The sequence below is a fragment of the Nilaparvata lugens genome, chromosome 6 (assembly GCF_014356525.2).
Source record: "Nilaparvata lugens isolate BPH chromosome 6, ASM1435652v1, whole genome shotgun sequence".
Lineage (NCBI taxonomy): Eukaryota > Metazoa > Arthropoda > Insecta > Hemiptera > Delphacidae > Nilaparvata > Nilaparvata lugens.
The window spans coordinates 29636874-29664351 of record NC_052509.1 but is presented as its reverse complement, the minus strand read 5'-3'; the positions used below and the strand labels follow the sequence as shown (position 1 = coordinate 29664351).

Sequence of the window (27478 nt, the reverse complement as noted above, 5' to 3'; positions counted from 1 at the left end):
CAGGTGTGCAGATTGTATGCACAGTGAACTTGTTTGCAGAGAGCTCCCTCCACTGCTCGTTCCCCACCCATATTCATGTTCACATCATTTAGGGCAGAAGTCCATGTGACAAAGTTTTCTGCTGACAAGGTCTAGAATCACTCTGCAGAATGCACATTGCACAAATCAATGTATGTAGCATTGACTCTTATGAGTTCAATAGCATTGACATCATGTTTTAACAATTATTGATTTTTATCAGTATCCTAAAGTACATTCTGTATGAGATCGTTTTATCTATATAATTCCCAGTTCTCTAAAGATGGCTGTTACTCATCATCACTCTGGCATAGCCTTTTTGCGGATGGTTCATCTACTTCTTCATCATCATCATCATTGCTCCTTTTACAAGGAAGAGAATGATGTCCAAATGCCAAAGTATGAACTCCATCAACCAATATGTATATCTCTTTTCATCAGCATTGCTTAGCGCCTTCTTTTTCTGCACCAGAGTCATGATTTGATGCTTCCTGGTACCAAACATCACCTGCTTCCAAGAGATGTCTTTGTTCTCATAGAGACAGTCAAGGTAGTCCTAGAAGGTGATGTATTGTTCAGCATCTGGGTGGGATTTCAACAATTCTTGTCCAAGTATTGGTCTCCTCACTCCTCAAGCTTTCTCTATCAAACCACTCTTCAATTGACTCAGATCTTTGGTAAAGCATCTGCAGGCATACAGCTTTGATGATAGACCTACATATTCATGAGGAGCTCTGCTGGCATATTCATCCTCGAACTTTCCAAGTACCATCTTGTTTGTGTTTGAATAGCATGGGTGGTTGGTTGGTCAGATACACAGATGTATCAAAGGTGTCTTTCAGTTGCTGGTTATTGACAATGTCATTGTAGAGGTTCTCAGTTCTCACAATGTAGAATAGGCTGTCCATATCCTGGTAGAGTAGTTGCAGGTTCTCTTTGTATATTGGTTCCATCACATCATAGTGGAATTGGTACATAAGGGTCTCGCTAATGTCCAAAACTGTCAAATCAATGTAGATAGGTTTGTTCAGCTCAAATTTCTACTTGTGCAGTGTCATGGCACAAAAGTTCTTGTCAAAGATGATGCGATCCTTGTAGGTTGGTCGTGCAATCAGTTTCCTTAGACGATACTCATTGTTGACAAGCTCCATGTTCATATGCTTCCGAACATTCTACATTGTCTTACCAAAAACTGCATTGTTAATCAGTTTGAAGAAATTTTTTTCAAATTTGTTTTTTGACTGTTATCGAAGTTTGGTGTTTAGCATGATGTAGGGTGCTAGGAAGTCCTCCTGCTCAAACCTCACACCTTGATGAACTTTAGTGATTTTCAATCCATGTTGTCCTGCTTGCTTGAGGGTAATGACATTCATATCATTCACGGTTGCTTAGAGTTGTCATCAATCTCAACGATCCTGATTTTGGTGTTTTTTTGTTCTCAGCTAGGAATGGAAAATCATTGTGGGAGTCGTGAAGCTCAGCAGGGTACTCATCATCCACCTCCAAGATGTAGCCAATCTTTTGAACATCTCCAACACCATCAATACCCCTGCTCAACCCCTCCAACTCATCTTTCTCCATCCACTGGAACTCCCAACATGGCAGCGGTTGACACATTGCCCAGCCATACAGGTTGTTCGCATCTGTGTACAAGAGATATGATGTAGGCTTCTCGGGGTCGACAGGTGCTCCTGTGTAGGTGTAGTTGGCACCGGCATGTTGATGAATGCATGTTGTTATTCCACCTCTGATACCTCGTCTAATGAACATTTACATATACATGAGAGAGTGATACAATCCCTAAGTCATTCTCCTGGTGACAAATGATTTTGTCGGAGAAGGCTTAGTTGTTGAAATTGTGCTAGGCCCTGAGGTCTGCAGATTTTTTATCTGATCAATAATGTGATCCTAATTCTAGTGGTTTGAGGGTCATGGAATTAAAGACATAGATATGTGGTTGACTGACTGCTCTTATAATAATGAGAATAATATAGAGAATATTACAAAATACATCTTTACATGGATAATCTAATGATCAATCTGTCTCTAAGAGACCAACACAACATGTCTTTAAGAGATCAAATACTCATGTCTTTAAGAGACCAAATACTCATGTCTATAAAAGACCAAATACAATATGTCTTTGAGAGACCATATATACGGGGGCACATCTGATATAATAGTGGGGGTATCAAGTACTTATCTAAGATATGTCGTCCTCAAGTCTGGTGTCCAAAGGGATGAAGATGAAGGGTGATGGCCTCCAGGCATCGGGCTTGTGGCGTTAGATCAAAGATCATCTTCCAGCCCTGCATGGCAAGGTCAGATGTCCAATATCACCAGTCATCTCGGTCGGCGAATTCGTAAGCCCTCGTTTGACAGCAAGGCATATTTACAGCACGATCCTCGAATGAGTATTCAAGAATACACACACAAAAAAACCCTCAAATGGGTTTTTGACTGTCACTAATCCATTGCCTACAATAATAATAAAGTGCAGCAGTCAACCGCTCTGAATTGAATAAAATACTTCAATTATAAGTTATTGGAGAAAAGATAAGCCATTAGAAACTGATGGAATACATGATTCCCGATCATATAATTTTAGTCTCCAGGAGAGAACAAAAAACAAGATGAATATGTCATGATTGAATCAGCTCAGAAAATAATGTCTGTACTCTACAGAATCTGAAATCAGTCTCCTGTTCAGGTCTCCAAGTCAACCAAATCAGGCTCAAAAATAGGTATCAGGGCTGGCAATGTAGTCAAAAGAAAATTACCAATTACAAAGGACGTGGTGGGGATAATAATAAATTTCCCTCAATAGAACGAGAAAGGTATACAACTAACAAAGACAGAATACAGGAAGATTCCCTCAGTCAAAGTAGAAGACTCAGCAATAGAATGGACGTTCAACTGATTTTGATGATGATTTTGCATCTACAACAATTCTAAGTAATTTAACAAAACAACAATTCTAGGAAAACATTGGAAAACAATAGAGGAAATATTAGAATCTAATTACATAATGCGCGGAATGACATCATGAAACTACTCCAATACCGTGAGAAAATCACAATGTTAATCCATTCATAATCTCAAAAAAAAAAAATTTCGGCACATCCCCACAGTGATAAAGGCCTGATTTATAACTAATGTATGTATATTTGGATATGCTGGCTCATTCTAATTATATATACATCAGTTATAGTTGGGGAAACACTTTATACATAACGCCCACAGCTTGTACAGAAAAATTCTATATGAATTTGGAGTTGACAATAATGCCAAGTACAAATTCATGTGGATTCACTGTTGGGTGGAAAGCAAGCTATGGACAATAGATTCAGAGTGAGATTATATACTATAAAGGCATAGAGGGAAAAGATAATTTTCAGTTCATTTTAATGTGGCAGTTGGAGAGACATAGTATAGTAAGTAGATTTTCGATTCACTTCAATCTGGCAGTAACAGACATAGTATGGTAAGATGATTCTCGTTTCACTCTAATGTGGCAGTAACAGACATAGTATAGAGGGGAAGGACGATTTTCAATTCACTTCAATCTGGCAGTGAGATGAGATTTTCAATTCACTTCAATCTGTCAGCAGTAGAGGGAATTTCTCAGGAAAATTTTTCTGGGAGAGAGAAATTTTTATTCTTCTTCGTCTCCTTCTTCTTTCTTTTCTCCTTCTTCCTCCTTTTCTTCTCCTTCTTCCTCTCCTACTTTTTTTCTTCATCATCATCATCAACATCATCATCTTCCCCCCTCATCAATACTGGAGTGGAAGGGGAAAATCTATTTTGGGAAATCTATCTTGGGAAAATCTATTTTTAGAAAACTATTTTGTGGTGGGGGGGAGGGGTAGAAAGCTATTTTTAGATGCTTCTTGGGCGGTTAAGTGGGAGGGGATGTAGTAGTGACCGAGTGGTGAGTGGTGAGGTGGGAGGTGGAGCTATTGCGGAAAAAAGTCCTTTAACATGGTAAATATCATCTACTCTGAATTGGTGAAGCATATGTCGTCATTCAGATAAGGTAAATAGTAGCGGAACGGTATGGCACTCACCATGGGCATCGATCCTGGGGGGGACACGGGGGACGCGTCCCCCTCAATATTTCATGGTATAGGCTATGTAACCGGGAAAAATTTTTTGAAGATTCAAATTATTAGTTTACTTGTAAATTGTGAATAAACTGGCCTTATTGTACGAAATATTTATTTAGTGACGTGTGTATGACAAGAGTGACCAGTGTAAAAAGTATTCTATAGTGAGGTTTACGTTATAATGGCAGTGTGTGATTTGCAATGGTGTTGCTATCCTTGTCTATCATTCAACAAAGCAGATGGCGCTTTCACGCTTTGAGATGTTGCCACATCGTTTATCAACAATGTAGAAATTCAACTAATTGGCAAAATATTCAATCCCAATCATGAAAATTCACTATCACATCTTTAAAAAATATATTTTCTTGACAAATAAAATATGATTAACTAATTTCAGCAATAATGAACAGTTTAATTCATCAGATATATACCAGTATCAGCTGTTTGGATGACAAGGCTGAGATCTGGCAACCCTTTTCTCCTATCTTCCTTCACTGCCATTATAACCTGGACCTCACTATAGTAGAATCTATATCCATAGATATAGATATTTTGCACAATAATTTAGTATGAGCATCCCATTTAAGGTGTTCATTTATTCTGATACCCAAGTATTTTGTACCTGCAACTCTTTTCAAACAAGGACAGTTGATCTTTGTAACACAGTTTTAGCTATTAAGTGAAAATTACAGCTTTTTATGGTTATATAGCTATCCTGCTTTGGTTGGTAATCAAAACCAGGCTCAAACCTACCAAAATCATTCTAATCTGCCATTATCATGACGTAGTCAGACTTTTTTAAATCTTCAATGATGTACATACCTCTTTCAATAACATGTATCATCTTCGCACCTGGTAGGCAATGAACAAATACGTTAAAATCGTCCAGTCCATTCAGGTGCTTGTACATATCTCTCTCCTGGCTATCCCACAAAATAATGACTCTTTATGCACATTGTTTTTGACTGGAACTGTATTAAGCGAACTGGAGGCAGATCTGTGAACCTGAGCTCTTACTTTGAATTTGCACTGCCCAAGCTTCAGAGGAGAAGATAGCGATTCATCAATATCCAAAGGAGAGAAAAACACAAAAATACATTGCATGCATTACATAGACGTCTGGAGAAGCCGTGTCTATTTCTATGAGGTCTATGGTTTCAATATTTTGTTTTGCAGTCACGGTATTATGATGTGAGCCCATCAGTATCAATATTCTTACATTTGAAAAAAACAAATAATTACTGGTAAGTTAGTATTTTGGAAAAAATATAAAACAGTTTTCAGTTTTCAAAATCAAACATTGCAGCTATTTATACAAATTTCTGATTGAGTGGACTGTAATTTTAATCGATTTAATATTCAATATATTTTGACAGAAAAATACTAATGAATCCATTCATGATGCAATGAAAAACTCTATTATTAAAACTTACCCCGGCCGATGATCTATGGTAAAGGGAAGAATTTAGGAATAGAGGAATGTAAATAAATCACTTGACCTCTGATGATTTATGATGTAGCCAGGCACTGCAAAGAGTTGTTGAATCATGTATGGAGTTCTGCTTCTCAATTTTACTATTAATCCACTACTACTTTAAATGTAAAAAATACTCAAATTCTCACATGTACTTAAAATCAATCATTTCTCCCTACAATCAGAGACAGGGAATTACAAATTAATAATTTCCGATAGATATAAAAATCAACAAACGAGTCGAACTGTCCTGTCAACGAAGGCAGCTATGCAAACCGACTGAACTTGAAAACTACAAAACAAACAATTGAACAATTATGCACTAGAGTGCACCAGTAGATGGGGAAGATTGGAAACTAACTACTCAGCGCCAAACTCCATTGAATTCAAATGACGTCAACAGCAGAAATTATAATGAATAGCTTTGAGGTACAGTTTGTCACGTGGTAATTTGAAACCACCAAATATTTTTAAATGAGCCAATGAAAGGTAATAGAACTATAAAATTGGAAAGAAACTTATAAAAATCTGGATCACGCGTTAGCCCAGCAGTGACGAGAAGGAGCCTACCTAATTAATTATTGGAAATAATTAATTCAATCCACGAGAACATCTAGAACTTCAGTCAGTGAGTGATAAGTCAAACCAAATGAGCTCATTTTTTCTACGTTCAGTGGGGGTAATTATTAAAACAAAAAGCGCTATTCCAATTAATTAGAATTAAAATAAAAAGTCACCACGTGTTGAACATATCACATAGTTCATAAGAACATTTATAAATTTATTTAATATATGTAGGAAGCTTACTTCCATGCACAGCCCGAACTCATATAAATCCCTGAGATCTCATGTTTGAATATTAATTTATTAAATATTAATTTTTGTTTATTGAACAAGTATACCATATCAAACTTATAGACCGAACAGGTTTTTATTGGCAGAATTTTGTATTGATTGGAAGTGTAAGTACCAGTATTAATATAATATATTTATGAATTTGAAACTCATTATTGTGAATATTAGCAAAGCCTGTGATAATTATTCAGATTTTAAAAGTAGATTATTTAAGTGAATTATAGATTTATCGAATATCTTATGCACATCTTTTTTGTGGGAATATATTTTGTGTTTTATGTCAGCATACAAACTTATAGAATTTTTTATTATATCCCAACTCATCTCGTGTTATATAGTTTGAGCTGTTTTGGTACCAACAAATATTTAGCAGCACTTAAAATCATAGAATCAAATAATATTAACCTTATTCAGAGCACTCAATATTTATCATCCTTTGATGATATTCATTCTATCAGCCAGAACAAGTATATTAAGAAATTATATTAATAAGGTTCCAGTTATATCGTATAAGGATCCAGAGAGCTTCAAGAACTGGCGTTGTAAGTTCTAAGGAATTTTGAAAGGGTATATTGGTGAATACTTGTATTCACGACGAGCGTTTTAAGAATCAACTAGAAACAACTATAGTTGGTCCTGATTATTCTCTAGTGGTACATGGTTACTGATAATCAGTCATCAAATATTCTTTTAATTTCCTTACTGGTATTCTTCAAGAACTTCATAGAAGCAGCGGTAAGAATTACCAATTACCGATCACTGAACCTTATGGTGATTATTTGTATTTATAAAATTCATGTTTCTACCACTGAGCTAGAGCTGAGGTTTGAACCCAGTAATTTTGCGAAGGCCTTAATTTTTTGTGAATTTATTCGCAAAAGAGGGAATTTAGAGACTGCTCTTATAAATACCAGAAACATCGTATTATCTGTGAAGGAATTACAATCCACAACTTCTCACAATAGCTTCATAACGTGGGACTCTATCATAAGAGATAACCCCCCCAGGAGCACAACTTCACACAATGGCACCCAACCAGTGGAGCGTGATGAAAAGCTTACCTACTCAATCTTACTATCAATGATTAATGAAATTATTGATAAAACTGAAAGCTGCAAGAAACATAATCTGAAGTTGTTTCGACAAGATATATCTGATAATCTATTGTAAGTTCTGGCTAAAATAATTGAGTTGCTCTTCAAATTAAAATTTTTTCAAGCTGCATAAATACAGACAAACTGTATCACACGAGTTTGATAACATAATTCTCATAATAGAGAAAATTGGATGGAAATTTCCATAAAAGTCTATAGTAAAATTTTGATTTTGATCTTTGAATCTAGACATTGTATGCTGACCAGGTTATAGGTTATTTGAGGCATTATAATACTATTGTTATTCAGGAGGATAAGACCCTAATTAGAATTTTAAGAACTATATTAGTGTAATTTGTAAGCCATATCTGTCTATGTTGATAAGCGTACCTGTAGCACTCGAAGGTCTTTTTGTAATATATGTACATGACACTTGAAACTTTAACACAACACAATTTTATCCAGAATAGGCACTATCACTGAATCCATTTTAATATTCCTGAGACTTGGCAACACACTTGGCTATTTACTCGAAGTATTCCATAATAACGTCACCATGAACCAGTCACCAGCTAACTCGCAAATCTCCTACTTCAGCGACCACCCCCAAAACTATGTAGCTACGACACCGGCCAATCAACAACCACAGGACAACGTCGCGGAGACCCCACGAGAGAGAGAGGGAGGCAGCATATGCTCCATCAGTTTCGACCCGCAAAACTTAGCCCAATTGTCTTCTACGAAGATTGATAACGTCGTCGATGCGATTAATTCCGATGAGAGTCCGGCTGAGGGAGTGAGGGCGTCCAACCCGGTACCGGCGTCTTCGCAGATCGCTCCAAGCATCGCCGAGGGAACGGAGAGTGCCGCCACCCAGTCGCCATCCGACGTGACCAGTCAACCACCAGTCGCCACCAACCTGGAAAAATGCAATACAACATTAGACTCTTCAGTCGGTTATGTTACCAATCTTATGGCAAATGAGTCTACAAACGAAATACAACTCATGTTCAGTCAACTCTTAGCAGGACAAGCTAAAGGAGCGGAAACAGCCCGGGAAAACAGCAAAACTATCAAAATAATCCAGGACAAATTGGAAGAAAATGCCAAAGTCCTACAAGAAGAGATCAAAACAGTCAGACAGGATGTCAAAGCTATGGATGAAAAATTTTCTAGCTTCAGGGAGGAAGTGAGAAATATAATAGATACCAAAATAGATACGCAATCTGCAGTCATCAAAAAATTAGAAACTCGTATAGATGATGTCACCTGTCAAATAAATGAACGGTTGGATGACGTACCAAAGGAAGTTGAAAAACAGGTGGACGTATTGGGTAAGGAGCTGGGCACCGCTATCATGGGAACTGTCATGGGAAAGGTGTTAGAAAATAAGGGCGAGATGGAGTCGAAAGTGGAGGAGAATAATAAGAAAATAATAGAGATAGTCAAGGAACAAAGTAACGTGCAGACATGTATGGCAAATTTAGCGGAGGAGGGGGCAAAATCAAGTGAGAGATACGGCATGTTGGAGAATGCTATAGGCGGACAGCAATTGAAGCTAACCGGATTACATGATGAAATGAATGCAAATAAGAAAATTATGAATGATAAATGGATCACAAATGAAGAACGAGTCTCCAGAATAGAGACATGTATGGAAAATATCCCTGTCAGTCGAGTGCAGTATACACCGAATGAAGTAGTAAACGGCACTCAACTTTTTCAAAGTCTTGGAAAATTCGATAATTCCCATCGTCATATGCAACCCAGACCATTCATAGATCAAATAAAAGCTATTCAGGAATTGATACCCACCTCTTGGTTAGTATGGCGCTTCCAACTGTCCAGTCTATTACTCGGCGAGCCGCTGATGTTTTTCCAGAGCCGGATGCGAGATATCAATAGCTTGGAGGACTTCATCTCCCAATTCCTGCAGCAGTATTGGAATAAATGTAAACAGATGGACGCATTGTCAGAAATTATTTTATGCACTTACGATAGCAGAAATGGACAATCCTACACTGATTTTATAACAGATCTGATGAGCAGAAACGATCAGTTAGACGAATCTCTAACTGATTCATCACTGGTTCACATCTTATCAAAAAAGCTTCCTTTCAATGTTCGTATGACACTGGCAGTATCTTCGATTTCCAGTTGTGAAGAATTGATAGAACATTTACATTGTATCCAGTCAGATACTTCTGAGCCAAATTATATAAATAGACAAGCAGGAAATTTTACTCAATCTAAAAACAATAATAATAGTCATTTCAGAAAAAATTATAATAGTGAAAATTATATTGCAAATGCTGGAGCAAATGTGCAAAGTGCAAAGTACATTGAAAATAATTCCAGGAACAGATCCCAATATTACAATAATAAACGGTATCACAAAGAAGCACATTATGACAGCAGACGTCATTGGAAGAGAAACGATAAACAGGATGTAAATTTCACAAATCAGGACGATCATAATCAAAATAGCAATAGGCTAAACACATCCTATACAGTGGCATGCACAATAATAACAGACCAACAAAAACCTACAGTAAATCAACCACCAGAACAAATCCACCACCGCACCAGCCCGCCACCAAATAAAGATATCAAACATGCATCAAATTCGGTATGCAAAAAACAACCTATATTAAGTCTGCTATTCCCTCCCGAAGAACTACCACCAGTAACCAGCCCACCACCGAAAATATTTTACAGCATTGACACAGAAATGATTAAAGAATTGCCAATAACCAAGCCTAAAAATAATGAACCACAGTCATGCACCGAACCTGTGTACCAGCATGCAATAACCCCACAGCATACCAAGTTTGAGCAGCCACCGTCCAAACATCGTTGGATTCACCCGCGGCACACTAGGTTCAAAGAACAAACCACTACCAAAGTAAGCCGAAAGTGTGACCGGCAGGACGACATCGGAGTGAACCCTAGAGTCCAACACCAGGAAGGCCCACCGGAGAAAGCGACCAAGAAAACCACGGAAGAGAGGTTATCGGCCGCATGCCTGCTTCAAGAGGCAACAGAGGACACCGGACCGAAACCAGGATGGAGGACCGGAGATCGACGGCATGCATCCGCGACACATTCGCTTTAAAGCAGAAGATCAGCGATGTGACTGGCAAAATGGATCTAATAAATGGAAGGAAACTGGAGCTAACGGAAGGACTAATAGGGATTCATACAGGGTTAAAAACGGAACTGAAAGGAAAACTACGATTGAAACATGCATGGATGATAATAATAAAGTGGACTACGTATTGAGTTTGATGAAGGATAAACAGTGTTTAAGAAGATTAAAAGAAATAAGAAATTATAATAAGAGAGTGAAAGTACCTGACTATTACATGTTGAGAGATTATATTGTTAAAGGAATGATAAATGTTCTGATATATTGTATACTATTTGTTATGGCTGTGATATGGATAAAGGACAGCATTGTAGGTATGATAGAAGATATTATGTTGTTGTTATTAAAAGAATCTATTATTGATGATGGGAAAGGTAATATTATAAAAATGTTTATTGTTATGAGCCTACTAATTTATAACGAACTGAAACCAAGAATATTAAATGAAAGTGAGAGGAAAAATGCATTAAGACTACAAGATGATTGGAAAAAGAATGGATTGAAATATATTACCATTAAGGAAGCTAAGAATTGTTTGAAAAGGTATACAAGATACCGGGGTTTTATATTTATGAAGAATAAATCATCATCAGGACAGCCTCATCTATAAATAACAACCGGACAGAAAGCAAACCAAATTTAACTTTGTGGGAAAATATTTCTAATCTCAAACCGTATTATCGAGACACTAAGCGATAAGGATATAAACAATAATATTTTGGTTAAACGTCATTGGCCTACCTGACAAGATATACATACCAGACGAACGCCAACAATAAACTTAATTAGCAGACGAGTATCCACTTCTAATAACAACACCTGAAAATAAAGAAATAAAAAATTTAGAAACCATTTTTAACACCTTTCTTATTAATGAAACAAGAGAATAAATAACTTCTAATGTTAAAAGCCAACTTACCTTCATGTAGCAGGAAGAGACATCAAGATGACGACAAGTGACAAACCGAAGCCAACGTAAACCAGCTGTCCACTACGAAAACCAGAGTAGTCAATGCCTATTAAATCATCAAAGTTGATACCCCGAATAAGAAGATCAAGTGTCATATAAATGTGAATTGCATGTAGAGATATTATAAAAATATTATATTATTATTATTTATGTATAAACTATTAAGAAAATCACTAAAATTATCCGCCAAATGATCAAACCGCATAGTTACCACCAAAAGCATTAATCCCAAGTCTCAATGTATTAGAGGAATAAGAAGTTCTTGTTGATAAAACCTACCAAAGATTATCCTTAAAAATATCCATTATATGAAAACAAAACCCAATTTCTGCAAGAGAATGAAATGAAAATGTACAAGTCACTGTTCTATGTTGAGGGAGAAAATATGTTATACTCTGCAAGTCGGAGAATTACCAGTTTGTTAGGTTGGCAATGATTTTGCACCAACGTTCAAATGTGCTTCTGGCCTGAGGGCGGAGCGTGGATTAGAAAAAAGATTTATATTATGTATGGAGGAGGAGATAGTTTATATTGTGTATTGTGTGTAGAAGGAGATTGGCCGATGTAAGGCGTATGTATTTGAATTGAATTTATTTATTGTTGTATATGTCGTTGAATTGTTAGGAGGTAGGATTCTCAGTAGAGTTATTAGCAGACTTTGTAACATGTATGATTTCTGATCCAAAACCAACTGGATCATAAAATTTATATTATATTCTCGAATTGTCGTTTTAAATCAGAAATCAGAGGGCGTTTTGTGTCACGTGGTAATTTGAAACCACCAAATATTTTTAAATGAGCCAATGAAAGGTAATAGAACTATAAAATGGAAAGAAGGTTAGACCTATCCAAAGAGTAAATCAACTCAAATCAAGTATTATTAGCGAGTAGGAGTAATAGCATTATCAACAACGATAAGAAAACATGTATTATTGTGATTTAATAATTATGAGAACCCATTGGTAAGATCAAAAAATTATAAAGCGGCATAATTATTATTGGCGGATTATAAAAAAAAAAAAAAAATAAAATGCATGAACATTGAGGTTAGAGTTACTTGTTTACGTTTTGAAAAGAATTAGTTGATCTTGGATAAATCGATAATTATTAGAACCAATACTGAACGAATCAGCTGATTATTCGATCAACCCATATGACGGTTGAATCATATAAAATTCACTCATAAAGGATATATTATGTATACTGGAGGAAGTCGATGTGTAGAAATACAAATAACTATTATTTCTGTATAAATATTTATTATAATCCAAAAAAGCATGATAAATCAAGAGTATACAAAACTCATATAAAAACTAAATGTATTATCTATTAAAATCGTATGTTACGATTTATTTATGAATTCAATTTAAGATAAACACTCCATATATTTGTATAAAAACTTCTTTTATTTAATTTTTCTATTATAAAGCCGAGGAAGCCCTGATTCCCAAGGCAACCAATTGTATTGAGTCTATTAAATTGAAGGCCAATCAGAGAGTAGCTTACAGAATTATTCTAGGAAGAGGAAAATTTTTCTGAAAACCTTTTTCTTCTGGCTTAAGATCCCAACCCGAGAGGATGCACATGGAGTTTAGGGCTTTTTCTTCTTCCTTTTAAAAAAATTTTTAATGAATTATTAAGCCAAACCCTTTTTTAAATGTAATGTATGTTTGTTGAATGTTAATTATTTGTGAACTCAGTGCTGTCAAGGAGTTCGTAATTGTAAAGATTCCCATAAAAATAGCTTTAATTCGAAAGAAACTTATAAAAATCTGGATCACGCGTTAGCCCAGCAGTGACGAGAAGGAGCCTACCTAATTAATTATTGGAAATAATTAATTCAATCCACGAGAACATCTAGAACTTCAGTCAGTGAGTGATAAGTCAAACCAAATGAGCTCATTTTTCTACGTTCAGTGGGGGTAATTATTAAAACAAAAAGCGCTATTCCAATTAATTAGAATTAAAATAAAAAGTCACCACGTGTTGAACATTATCACATAGTTCATAAGAACATTTATAAATTTATTTATATATGTAGGAAGCTTACTTCCATGCACAGCCCGAACTCATATAAATCCCTGAGATCTCATGTTTGAATATTAATTTATTAAATATTAATTTTTGTTTATTGAACAAAGTATACCATATCAAACTTATAGACCGAACAGGTTTTTATTGGCAGAATTTTGTATTGATTGGAAGTGTAAGTACCAGTATTAAATATAATATATTTATGAATTTGAAACTCATTATTGTGAATATTAGCAAAGCCTGTGATAATTATTCAGATTTTAAAAGTAGATTATTTAAGTGAATTATAGATTTATCGAATATCTTATGCACATCTTTTTTGTGGGAATATATTTTGTGTTTTATGTCAGCATACAAACTTATAGAATTTTTTATTATATCCCAACTCATCTCGTGTTATATAGTTTGAGCTGTTTTGGTACCAACAAATATTTAGCAGCACTTAAAATCATAGAATCAAATAATATTAACCTTATTCAGAGCACTCAATATTTATCATCCTTTGATGATATTCATTCTATCAGCCAGAACAAGTATATTAAGAAATTATATTAATAAGGTTCCAGTTATATCGTATAAGGATCCAGAGAGCTTCAAGAACTGGCGTTGTAAGTTCTAAGGAATTTTGAATGGGTATGTATATTGGTGAATACTTGTATTCACGACGAGCGTTTTAAGAATCAACTAGAAACAACTATAGTTGGTCCTGATTATTCTCTAGTGGTACATGGTTACTGATAATCAGTCATCAAATATTCTTTTAATTTCCTTACTGGTATTCTTCAAGAACTTCATAGAAGCAGCGGTAAGAATTACCAATTACCGATCACTGAACCTTATGGTGATTATTTGTATTTATAAAATTCATGTTTCTACCACTGAGCTAGAGCTGAGGTTTGAACCCAGTAATTTTGCGAGCCGGAAGGCCTTATTTTTTTGTGAATTTATTCGCAAAAGAGGGAATTTAGAGACTGCTCTTATAAATACCAGAAACATCGTATTATCTGTGAAGGAATTACAATCCACAACTTCTCACAATAGCTTCATAACGTGGGACTCTATCATAAGAGATAACCCCCCCAGGAGCACAACTTCACAAGTTCAATATCTGGGGAGAATTTTTTCTAATATCCTTTGAAATAATATCCAACCTAGGCATATATTTCGTTTACAAAGGTAATATGACAATGGCAGCTGACAATGTGGAATGTACTCAAATCTAAAATCATTATTCAAAGTAATTTGAAAAATCTGGTTAATTATATTGAATCTAATTGCTTCTTTTTCTAATAGGAAGGTTATGAATATTATAATATTATTTCAAGACACGATGTTTGCGCATTAACACACGAGTAGTCGCACGGACTTGCAGAAAATCAGTGGTCGCGTGTGAGCATTTGGCTCACACTCACCCTTATGGCTCCCTATGATAAGTAGGCCAATGCCAAACAGTTTCAAAGTTATTTCATTATTGTTCAGAGATACTCACTACAATGATAAGTTTGACATAATTACTCCAAAATAGTTTGAAATATCTATTTGCAGTTTTCGCCATGCATTTTGTATAATAACAATGATGTATCCAATTCATTTTCTATAATAATGTGAAGAAGACTTTCATCATCTTCACCATTTCTAAAATCCAGGAAGTTTATGATAGACTGTAAAACATATCACAGATAATTATTTAGTAGGAAGACTGGCACCGCTGGATCTGGGACAGGTGACTTGGATGAGTGAATTGCGTGAGGTCCATTGTTCACAGAACTACTAGTTACAGCTGGTAACTTTAGATGCTAAATCATATTATCACAACATGATAATTTTTCCGTTCTTCGGTAGCCGCTTGGCCGGCAAGTACGAAAACATAGGTCTGTAGAATGTATTAATAAATAATTATTATCAGCCCCCCCTATTAAAATATCTGGTCAGGAACCGTCCCTAATATTCACACAAAATATTCCCAAAGTTTAATGCCGTTCTGTCAAGTAGTTTTTAAGTCTAAAGGGAACAAACAAACAAACACACATATAGACATTCATTTTCATATATAATTTATTAATAATTCAAAAGGGTACTATAATTCTATTTTATTAATTTTTATTTTCATAATCAGCTGTAGACAATGTTGATCAACTCTTATTTGGCAAAGTTGCATCTACTCTCATGGGACTATTTTCTTGTGGTCTACTGAAGTACAGAATTATAAAAAGGTAAGATTTGAGAGATTACATACATCGGACTATTATGTATGAGAGAGGAGTGAAGAGTGTTGGGATCTGCATGTTCAACCAATTGCCAGTACAACTTGAAGACATGTACTGGGGATTAATTCAGAGTTGAGATAAGAAAGAACTGTTGAATATGTACTATAGAGGAGGTACTGTACTGCGCGAGGTCTACTGTTCACAGAGCTACTAGTTACAGTACTCGTATTAACGCTAACTGAAGAACGTTCCAGAATGCAAGGTAGCATTAATACGTGCAGGTAAGAGTGGCCTCTAAAAATGACGAATGGAAGAGCAACAAAGACAAGATTGATAAGAGTAGGGGAGAAATGTAATAGGAGGAGAAAATTTATTGTGAAAGTGATCGCATTTTTGAGACTGAAGTAGTTGTCCGAACCCCAGCTCGAATCTGATGGCGGCACTTGAGAACATTATTAACAGGGAAGAGGAAAAGCTGCCGAGCGGTGATAATTCAATCTTGCACATAAGAGTGCCTCTCCAATCGGGACTAAGAGAGAGTGATAGAGTGATGGCGAAGAGGGTAAGAGAGAGTGTGAGAAATTCCGTACTCTGACTGCTCGCCGACAAACGCGATAAAAGCGGCTAAATGTGAATGGGATGATAAGGAAAACGATAAAAAGCTACGACTTCTTTGCTTCTGTCATTGATAGCGCGCTCTCTACACTTTTCCATTCATTGTGATTGAGGAGAGAGCACCGAATGACGTCACCAAGTGCTCGTTGGCACCTTGTTTGTGGCACCTATGAATGACGTTACAAGTACACGTTTTTGGTAACATTAACACCGTCTAGCAAGCAGACCGTGTTCCAAGTGGTTATTATTGTCATGTGCGCCTCTAAATTGTATTGTGTGATGTTGAAAGTCATGCTTCTTAATACAGCTATAACTTAAAGAAGTTGAAAGTGCTTAAAGTAAATCTAAAACGATGATTGACTAAACGAATATTACTAAACCTATATTGTAGAGGAGTGGCCAACTGTTGTCCAACGAAGGTACTTGTAAGTAATACTGTTTTCTATCTGATTCAATGAAGAAGAAGAGTTGAAATTGTTTAAAATAGCATTTCTAAAGACCAGTTCTGTTTTTCAAACTAGCCACCATCCTCTTGTGATCTGGCATTAGTTTTCTAGAGATTTATGAATGTCTGACAACTGAAGACGATTTCTTGTTACAGTATTTTACCGGATAAGTAAATGTGAAATCTTATCTTTTAATTGGAACAAACTAGTTTGTAGGGAAATTTTTTTGCTTTATTTGCTTGAATTATCAGGCTCAACATACTGGAGACATTGTTCCCAGTAAATACAAATCAAGTATGGAATTGCAATTGATATAGAAATCATAAATAACACTATCAACTTTCAAGAAATGTCATGTAATCAATCAGTAATGAAGATAAAACGTTCTCAGAAGTGAGGGATATGTATACCTCCAGCTCTGCTCTAGTGAGCATATATTTCTATGGGTGCAATCGTCTATTTTCAAAGTTTTTTTTAATAACTTTTGCAAGAATCAAATGACAAAAAGAACAATATTCATTGGACAATATTCATTGGAATAGTCATTATAAAAACATTTTTTCCCAAATGGAATAGTTCTTTAATTTTTACAAGAGAAATGATAGATTCTCCAGACAATTTTCGTGTATTATTGATTCATTTTTCCATTACAGCTTGTTGCTTTTTGTTAGCTCTTCTCATTAGTTGTGAACTGCAGCCAACGCTCACTATCAAATATAATATCCTCTTAACAGCATATTCCACACTTCTTTTCCTGTTTGTTCATTCTACAGCAAAAAGCGATCCCTGACTTTGATGATCAGTTTCAAATGCAACACAGATATCGTGAAAAACGCTGCTGTGATCATTCCAATCCGATGGTTTTGCTGCTCTTTGATGATATTATCAATCATTTGAGAAAGCCAGCAACGTAGTCTCCCGTAGCCCACACGTGTCGTGGCCTCTCATTGGTTGCTGCTGCTGTTGTCGTGCACTATCAATCCACGGAGACAACCACGTGGAAAAAACAGCGTCGCTATGCACCAGCAAACCAAACTGCTTCAAAAACTAGCTGCAGCAGATGGAAAAACGGCGCAGGATGATGATTAATATCAGTTGGGGGAGTGGAGCGTCAACAATGTGTCGGCAAGGCCGTTGTTGATCGCGCATTGGGCGATGATGAAAATTAATAAAACTGGAAAAGAATCTTTGCCGAAGAAAAAGAGCGCAGCGCGAATTTTTCTTCTTCTAGCAGCCCGTTTTTCGCTGCGTCTGCCACTGCTGTGGTTCAAATTTCGAAGGCGTGCTTCTTATTGGTGGAGGGACGTTGAGGATGAGGGAGCTTCCGAAGGGTGACATGTCTGAGCAAGATTTATTGTTGCGTTGTTCGCATCATTTTTCACCCAGCAAACAAAACCCCGAAAAACGATGACCCACCACTACTGTGTGACACAGCACAAAACTGAGTCTGGGTTTCAAGTGACGGGCGGTTGGCCGCACTTGAAAACCGCACTTGAAATCGCAATCAAGGAGACAGCGGCTTCTCGAAATTCTTAGCCAGTGTCTGAGAGACTTTACCCTCCTCCCTAACAAGATTAACACGATCCCAGCAATTGTCGACGACTTACTTGTCTGCACAAAAATGCTTCTACAAACCGCCATCAACTCTCTTTAATATAACATTTATTGTCTCAATAATAGTTCTTTTGGGTTTATACTCAGTATTGGTTGTATCAAATAAATAATGAATTCTAATGAACACCGTTCAGTAGTACTACGTTCGGATCAATAGAATTTCTGTATCGGAAAAGCGTGCATTCTTCAGCTGATCTAACTCGAAAGCTCTATGCTTAAATGATAATGCTGGGAAACTTCATTCCGTTCTTTCAAACACATTATTGTTTCACTGTCATAGTTGAATTAACTCTTTGTAAAGAGTATCTATTTGCGTTGATGAGTATATTTTCATCCGTTGAGCGAGTATACAATTACAATTATGTAATTGTTTGCTCTATTGGTTTAAATTAAATCGCAGATTTGTTACATGATTTTTTTACTTCCATAGAATAGAATGTGAGAATTTCAAGACCATTGATGCAGCTTGGATATTTTCCGCAAAATGATTAATATCACTCGTCAATTTTAGTTACCAATCAACTTAACAGCACCCCGATAAAATCACGAGCCAAAAGAAAAAATATAAATCTATATTTGACTCGAAAACTCTCTTCAACGACGAACTTGGTTCAGAATCATACCAATATAAAAACAAGTACTTTTAAGGATAATTGAATTGAAAGCTAAGATAGCCTATGCAGAAATCCTTCCGTACCTGAGCTTTTGCAATTTTCAATGGGTGCGATGGAAGCGCAAATTAATAGAGACTGTCTCATACCAGAAAAGGGACGATATGTTTTTGTGGTCAGCAGAACATAGCAATTCCATCGGGAGTGTATTATACAGTTGAGCACAATGGCAACATCTCAAGGTTTGTGTGAGGACCGATGTAGAATTTACTATAATTGAGAAACCTAATCCTCGGCTGTGGGCCGGGACTCTCAGCTGCAGGGCGAGGTCGTCTTTTAACAGATTAAAGCTGGCAAAATGTGCAGGCCGGGAAAGCACTTTATGAAATAAGTTGGGTCTCGTTTGGTTCTTTCCAGAGAAAGAATGAGAACATAACAGTTTAACGGTCGATTGCTCACTGCCAAGGCTTGGTCCTGTTTCTATTTCACGGCGGACAAAATCTTCCCATTCCCTCACACATACACTCACAAGCACAAAAATAAACATACACGTATTTGAAGGAGGGTAAAAGCCAAATACTTTTGCGCTGAATGGAAGGTATTTAGAGGAAAAACTTTTGAAATTCTTATCTGATCTTAGCGGCACGGAACTTCTCCGTTAATGGAACTCGCTACAGCTGAGTCATCGTTCATCTTTTCTAATGCTCGGAATACACAAGCATAACCGAACATTCATATCAGCAGGAATAGCTGCTTCCCAGTTATCCTGAATCGGTGTTATCTATCCTGCCTGCCTTGTTGGGAAGTAAGAACGGGAAAAGACTTCTATTTCGGTGATTTATTAACGAGCGAGCATTATAGTTAACAATAGTTTGATTTTGTAGACGTAGATTGATTACTTGATTTAAAAAAGAAGAACATTAACTGAATAGAGCGCAATGATAAATCAAGACAAACCAATTTATCTAATAGAATCTGATAGAATAACAGAAGGAATGGACATTTTCCACCTGGTAAACATATTTTTGTATCAGGTTTATTCAAACACATATTAAAATGTATTAGTAGATCTCGAGAATCACAACAATAATCCAGGTTTCCTTTAATAATACCCTCATATGATGTATGAGGTAGTCTTCTGCCTGGAGTGTCAATTTATGGGTGAAGTCATCAATCTTTTCAAGAAGTCAATAAATAATTTCAAGAACCATTGAAACCATGAATAATGGTTTTATGAGTTGATACGATTCTTAGAATGCCTTTCAAATATCGAGTAAGGATGATGAATATTTCGAAATTCTGTGAATAATGCTCTTCGTCTTAGTTTTTACATATGCATTATATTAGGCAATTCACGGTAGGGTGTATGAAAATACTGTACTGTACTAATTTATAATAATTCCAGTTTATATGCATTTAGTCCTATTATAAGACTATCTAGACAAACATTCTCTCACAACTCACAAATGACAGTCTCTGCAACAGAAAAACGGAATTCCATCCTTTGGGTAATCGTCCACTGAAACCGTATTTAACCGATCCGTTCGGCCGTTGGATCGGACGAATCTGCCGGCCGTTGATTAATGGACGAATATGGTCGTCCCTTGGAACCATTTACGTCAGTCTAGGTGTCAATTATTGAATTAACTACTATCATAGTGTCATGAACCAGAAGGTTTGACAAACCCCCAAACATCAGTTTTTCTTCCCTAAAAAGAGAAATAATTTTTTTTTCAACTTTAAAAACTGAAAGCTGATCAGACAGTTTTGGCTGACAGAGTAAAAACGCTGAGGAGAGGTAGAAGTGGGGCTAGCATTCTAGTCTCCCCTCCAGCCAGCTAGTGGAAAAAGCTTTCCACTTTTCTTCTGAATAATTTCACACACTTTTCCATCGCCTACCTCCTGAGACAGACCGAGCTGACCCGTGGATGGACATCCCCTGGTTCTCCATTCAGACCATGGCAACTTAGGATGGACATCAACAGTATAACGGTATCGTTCCACATTCAATTTATTTTTCAATATTGTTTTGATTTTAGAAATTCCAAATTAATTATAAATGAATAATGCTTTTTAAACTGTCATATAACTTGTTTAAATAGAAAAACACAATAATCTGCCCAACAAAATTCTGTCTAACGTTTTGTAAAGTCATTGACAACAAGTTTATTTTAATTTTTCAAAATTGATTAAATGCTCAAAATTCCATAACCTTCCTTAATTGTTCTGTATTAGAATAGTTGTAGCATAACTAATTTTATAAAACCAAAATATGTTAAAATTCACATTTAAATCAAACAGAAATTTCCTCTTTTTAAATAAAATGAATCTTAAAAAAAAATGTTTTTCTTCCAAATTCAAAAAATCATCTAGTTGATAATAAAAAAAAACCAACTGCTTTTGCTCTACCATCAAATGCTACGCAACAACAATATTACAGTGTTCCCGTCTGGGAACTGGTGGATCGCCCCCTTTTATCACTTTACAAACAGGTCACCAATCATTTATTACAAATGATGGATATCACAGTTCAAACAATTTAATGTTACAAATGGTGGAGGTTACGCCGAGCTTATTTCTTCATTACACAAATAAATTAATAAGGTAATAATAAAAACATTAAAGCAGATTAATCTAACATTAAATGTTGGACTTTCCCCGTCCCTCAAATTATAAAATACATGAATGTTTGCAAAACTCAAATCAAAAGTTCTTGTAATCAAATTAAATTGAATAGAACTAAAACTGGTGTTTCATCAGTGAATTAATTCTAATACATAATAGCAAACCATTTTGAATGAATTTTCATTACAGGAAAAAAGTGTATTGTTATTACGAAGTAAGTTGTGTTTTCAATGAATGTTTTATTTCAATGCCAAGATTATTAACTATCTGAGCCCACTTATTTATGAAATATTGAGTGCAAAGGCTATATAAATTTTTATTTGAATTATTATTATATATATTGTCATTGAATAGCAGTCAACGCAAATGAGCGTGAGAAGAGTCATCCTACAGTTATTGATTATTGGTATTTTATTGCTTTCTATTGTTTCGTGCCTGACCTAGATCAATCATCCAGCTATAGGCTACTGCATGTTATACATATATATAAAATGTATCTCGTTTTTATGAATTGTGCTAGGAAATATGTCCTCAACTACTCTAACTGACTTGCGTACTGTTCAAACTTCCAAACTTAATTTGGAAACAGCAAAACAATTATCGCAGGAATACAACCTTTACATTCCCGCTAACGCTGATCTTGAGTTTGTCCGCTCAAATCTTCGTCTTATTAAAGAAAGTTTCAATGATATTTCAAAATATCAGAAAGAGCGTGATAGAGCGATTCAATACATTATAGATCGAGTCCCACTTTCAGATACGTTAAAAGATAGCTATCCCGATTTATATGTCCTTGAAAACCACCTAAGAAGAAATCTCAGACTAGCAAGCGCAGGAGAACAAAGCCTTGAAAATACACCAAATAAACTATTAACACCTTCTGCCAGCAAAACTAACGTATTTTTCCCCCTGAACCAATTAAAACAAATTCATGTACTCAAACAGAAAGTTTCACTACAGATTTTTACACTCAAACCGAAACAATTGATACCTATACGAATTCTTGCATCCCAACCGAAACACTTGAAAAAAATTCAGATACAGAAACCGAAATGGCTGACAGAAAGAGGTCTTTCATCACACCACCAACCTATTCTGCCTCACCACACGAAAACATACATGACTTTTTCGGTGGTTTTAATAGGACCTCAAAGGCGAATTCATGGAGTTCAGAAGATTCCTTACTCTACTCACCATTCTATCTAAAAGGTAGTGCCGCTCACTACTTTACCTATAAGTGACAGATTACAAACACAAAATACTTTAAATTACGAGAACGTACAAAAGGAAATGACAGAATACTTTGAACCAGTAGCACACATTGAAAAACTGGAAATCGAACTTGCAAACAGAAAAATGTCTCGTTCAGAAACAATACAGAATTACATGGCACACATACAATTTTTGTGTAGACAAATAGATCCACAAATGGGTGAAACGCGAAAAGTGAGGTACATAATGCGAGGACTTTTACCTCACATACTCGATAAAATTTGCATGTTACCAAATAACACAATGAAACAGCTCGAGGAAAACATTCAAAAATACGAACTGTCCCAGTTCATGACTGATGATCGGCTAGGGATTACACAGCCTATCAGCAAAACTTTCGAACAAATTCAAAAACCAGAAGTCCAAACCGAAAAAATGGACAAACTAACAGAAAAATTGGAGAAATTAATCCAGCAAACTGAACACGTTCATCTATTAAACATGAAATGTCTAGCTAACAACAACCAACCAGAAACAACACAGAACCAGAGATTTCATGAAAATCAGAAAACAGGGTACCTCAACCAAAATAACAATCAAATCACAACTAGGAACCAGAATCCCAACCAACAGGCTTATAATAGATTCCATAACAGGGATTTCAGAAATATAAAGCGCAGAGAACAGAACGGCTATAATAAACAGCCAAGACAGGAACAAGCGCGCACCTCTGAAAATAAAACACCTTGTAAAATTTGCCATTATACCAATCACACAACAAAAGATTGTTTTCATAACGGTCTCACCAACCCAGAAGAGAAAAAGAAAGTAACGTGTGCTATATGTAACAAGCAGGGTCACAGCACAGATAGTTGTTATTACAATAAATTGAGAAATGCCAATTCAAAAAACGCATAAATAGGACATCCAAAAACACTAGCGTAGTGAATAACGGATGTCCTGTTAATATTAAACAAATTCAAGAGCAAAAGAATACTATGACCTACGCTCTAGCTGCATCAAAACAATCTTGTCAACCCGTCAACACCCAAAATGATAGTAAAATTATTACGTCATCACACGATACCAGACAGGAATCTCACGATGTTAAAAATAATGGAGAACACACATACATGAAAAAAACTGATAAATCGGATCTTCCAAATCATAAGCAAGAACCATTGAAACAGGTATGCAACACAGACCCAACTAAAATTAAATCTCAAATACTACAACAACCCCTACGCATGGAAGATAATATGAATAAATCGAATTTGTCACACATTATTGACTACATAATGAACAACTATGCTTTCCCTATAGCAACTCAAATTCAGGTATTCAATGACCAAATCACACATGATTTACTTGACTCTGATGACGAATCACTACCACAATGGATAAGTAAAAATGTAACATTGCGCCACTTATGGATTTTCTTCATAACTCACAAGCAAACCGACTATCAAAAGAGTGATACGCATAAGAGAAAAGTCAAAAGAACACAATCTCTGCACAAATGTAGAAAAATTTTTGAATGTCTTATACTATTACTTGAAGTACAGAACTCTAGAAGCTTTCTTACAAGATGACGAAATAGCGAGCCTCAAAGATTTCCAACTCAATATGATACATAAATATTCACTCGATAACAAACCGTTAAACACAATGGAAAAGAAACCGGAAATAATTCATAAAATAGAAAATCTGATACATCTAATACAAGACCCTCAATCATATTTGTCAAACAAACATCCTTCCAGCTCCAAAATCACCGAAGCATGCAATTAAATAGATTCGGCTGTCCACATTAAAGCCATGTCAAATAAACGAAACATTATCATCCTTTTTGACACTGGATCAAATATATCATTAGCCAGAAAGCACTTGGTACAAGAAAATGATATAATAGAAAAACCTGACATGATTTTGTACGCTGCAAATCAAAAAGAGATTCCATTCCTTGGAATTGCAGAAGTTAAATTCTCATTTCAAGAAAAACTCTTTTCTCAATTATGCTTCATAGTACAAGAATTATCGACAGACATAATCTTGAGAAATCGATTTTTGGAAGAAAATAATGTTCTCATTGATTTCTCTTGTAAGAAAATTATTTTGAACAAAGATCTAACGATTCCCATGAGAACGAGTGAAGAGACAGTATCTCATTCCCATTCAGAAAGTCCAGTTTCTGTCGCGTATTCAGTTTACACGGAAAATGATATTAGAATACAGCCTGCCGAATCATATCCTATTCCCTTGCTATTGTCTAATTTTCCAACAGACAATGAATTTAGGATTTTCAATCCTCAGCATAAAACCTTGTGCAAAGATAGCGACGTTTGTTTCCAAGTAAGAACAATCGCGAAGCAAGATTATCAAAATGACGTTTTCAACACGTCAGGTAAAACTTTGATTTTTTCCAGTGGGCAATCACTCGGCACTCTCAGCGGGACAGCTTATACAGCGCAATTTTCGCCCATTGTTAATGAATCTGTACCCAATACAGATTATAATGAATCTCAATCTATTCGGTTACCGACGGATGTAATTATAAAATCTCATGACTCTTCTGAATTTTCAGTGAGGAATGTACAAGAAAATGTGAGCTTGCATTTCACACCAAATGAGATGTATCTTAATAGAGAAAAAGTCAATTTCGCGATTCAGGAAGTCACGGAAACAGAAATAAAATTCATTGCCTACAATTTTTCACAAAGAATGGTTTCTTTAAAAATCAGAGCATGCATTGGATACATGAGTATTCAAAGCTCAAATATTGAAGATATTAAGAAAAATATTACAGAGAATACTATAACACAGGATCCTCTCGTTGAATCAGTATATAACATTCAAGAACAAAACAAAGAAAAGAAGAATATTGATATTATAATTCATGATACTCAAAAAATTGATGTAAATCCCAACTTGAAGGGAACAGATTATAAAGATTTTGAAAAAATAATTACGAAATACACAGATGTATTCTCGAAACATAAGTATGATATTCCGGTGTCAACTCTTGAACCAGTAACAATCAACCTCACAGATGATACTCCTATCTTTTCGCCTCCATATAAACTAGCTACTAAAGAAAGAGAAGAAATGGATGAAATCCTTAAAGGACTTTCAAAAGCAAACGTAATCGGACAAACCAAATCGAATTACGCCTCACCCGCATTTATAGTGCATAACAAGAATAACAAGCCTCGTCTTGTGGTAAATTATAAAAAACTCAACAATAAGATTCTAAATGATAGATATCCTCTCCCAAATCCTTCTACAATATTGGAAGCCTCAAGTTTTGCAAAATTCCTCTCAACCCTGGACTTGACTTCAGCCTTTTATTCCATGAGAATAGCTGAAAAGTCGAAACACCTCACAGCCTTTAATACACCTCTAGGACTTTTCAGTTTCAAATGCGCTCCTATGGGGTTGAATTTATCCCCAAACTCATTCATGAGAGGAATGACACACTTATTATCAGACATCTTGTACAAATCCGTTCTTATTCACATTGACGATATCTATATCATGTCTTCTATTTCAATTTCAATTTCAATTTCAATTTATTGGAAAAAAAAGATACATTGTAGTGAATGTAGTTAATCAGTGTGGATGCGACAGGCACACTGCCCAAAACCGCACTCCACACAAAATAATAAAGAATAATAAGAAAACAAAAACAACATATACAGAAATTAAACAAACTTCAGAATTACATGCTGAATCTTAAAATAAGATACTAATTATTTATATCATTAAATGCTATTCTTATTGTACAATATAAATAATTTTAATTAAAATAAGAAAATAAGTTTAATCGAAATAAGAATAGAAAGAATAAGTTCAATATAAATAATAAAAAAAAGTCGACCATTTAAACTAAACAAAATTGAAAAGAAAAAAAAGAAAATAGAGAAGACGTAAGGTAAAGACATAGATAGATAGCAGAAGGAGAGAGGAGAGAGAGTGCTTGAAGTTAAAAATTGACAAAAGAACTAATATTCAAGTATTATAGAGCATGATTTAATAAAGGCATTCAAAGACGGATTGAAGAGATCGATATCACGAGATACTGTGTTGAAGAGTCTCATGGATCGATTGATGGGTGAGTTATAATCCTGCAACGTTCGAGATCTTGGTATAAAAAACGAAAAATACCTCCCACGAGAAACAGTCGGCACATAGAAGCCCAATCTTTCCAGGTGAAAAGGATGCTGCGTAAGACCATTAACTACTTTATATAAATGTAAGATGGCTTGGAGATTACGTCTGACTTCAATGTTGGAATTTTGAACATGATTCTGAGTTGTGATGTGGATATGCAAAATAGGGATAGTGGCCAAACTTTTTAAAATACAGGTAGCGAAGGAATTTATTTTGAACTTTTTCAAGAGAATCAGAATATTCAGCATAATAAGGATCCCAAATAATTGAGGCATACTC

The 27478-nt window shown here is 35.5% G+C and overlaps 1 protein-coding gene across 1 annotated transcript in view; it reads left to right on the top strand.

Moving 5' to 3' along the window:
• The first annotated feature begins 16640 nt into the window (after positions 1 to 16640).
• LOC120351885 overlaps positions 16641 to 27478 on the top strand; it is a 38984-nt gene continuing 28146 nt past the window's right edge. The window contains exon 1 of the mRNA XM_039430633.1: positions 16641 to 16946. The gene's annotated coding sequence lies outside the window, so the exon portion shown is untranslated. The remainder of the gene's footprint in view (positions 16947 to 27478) is intronic.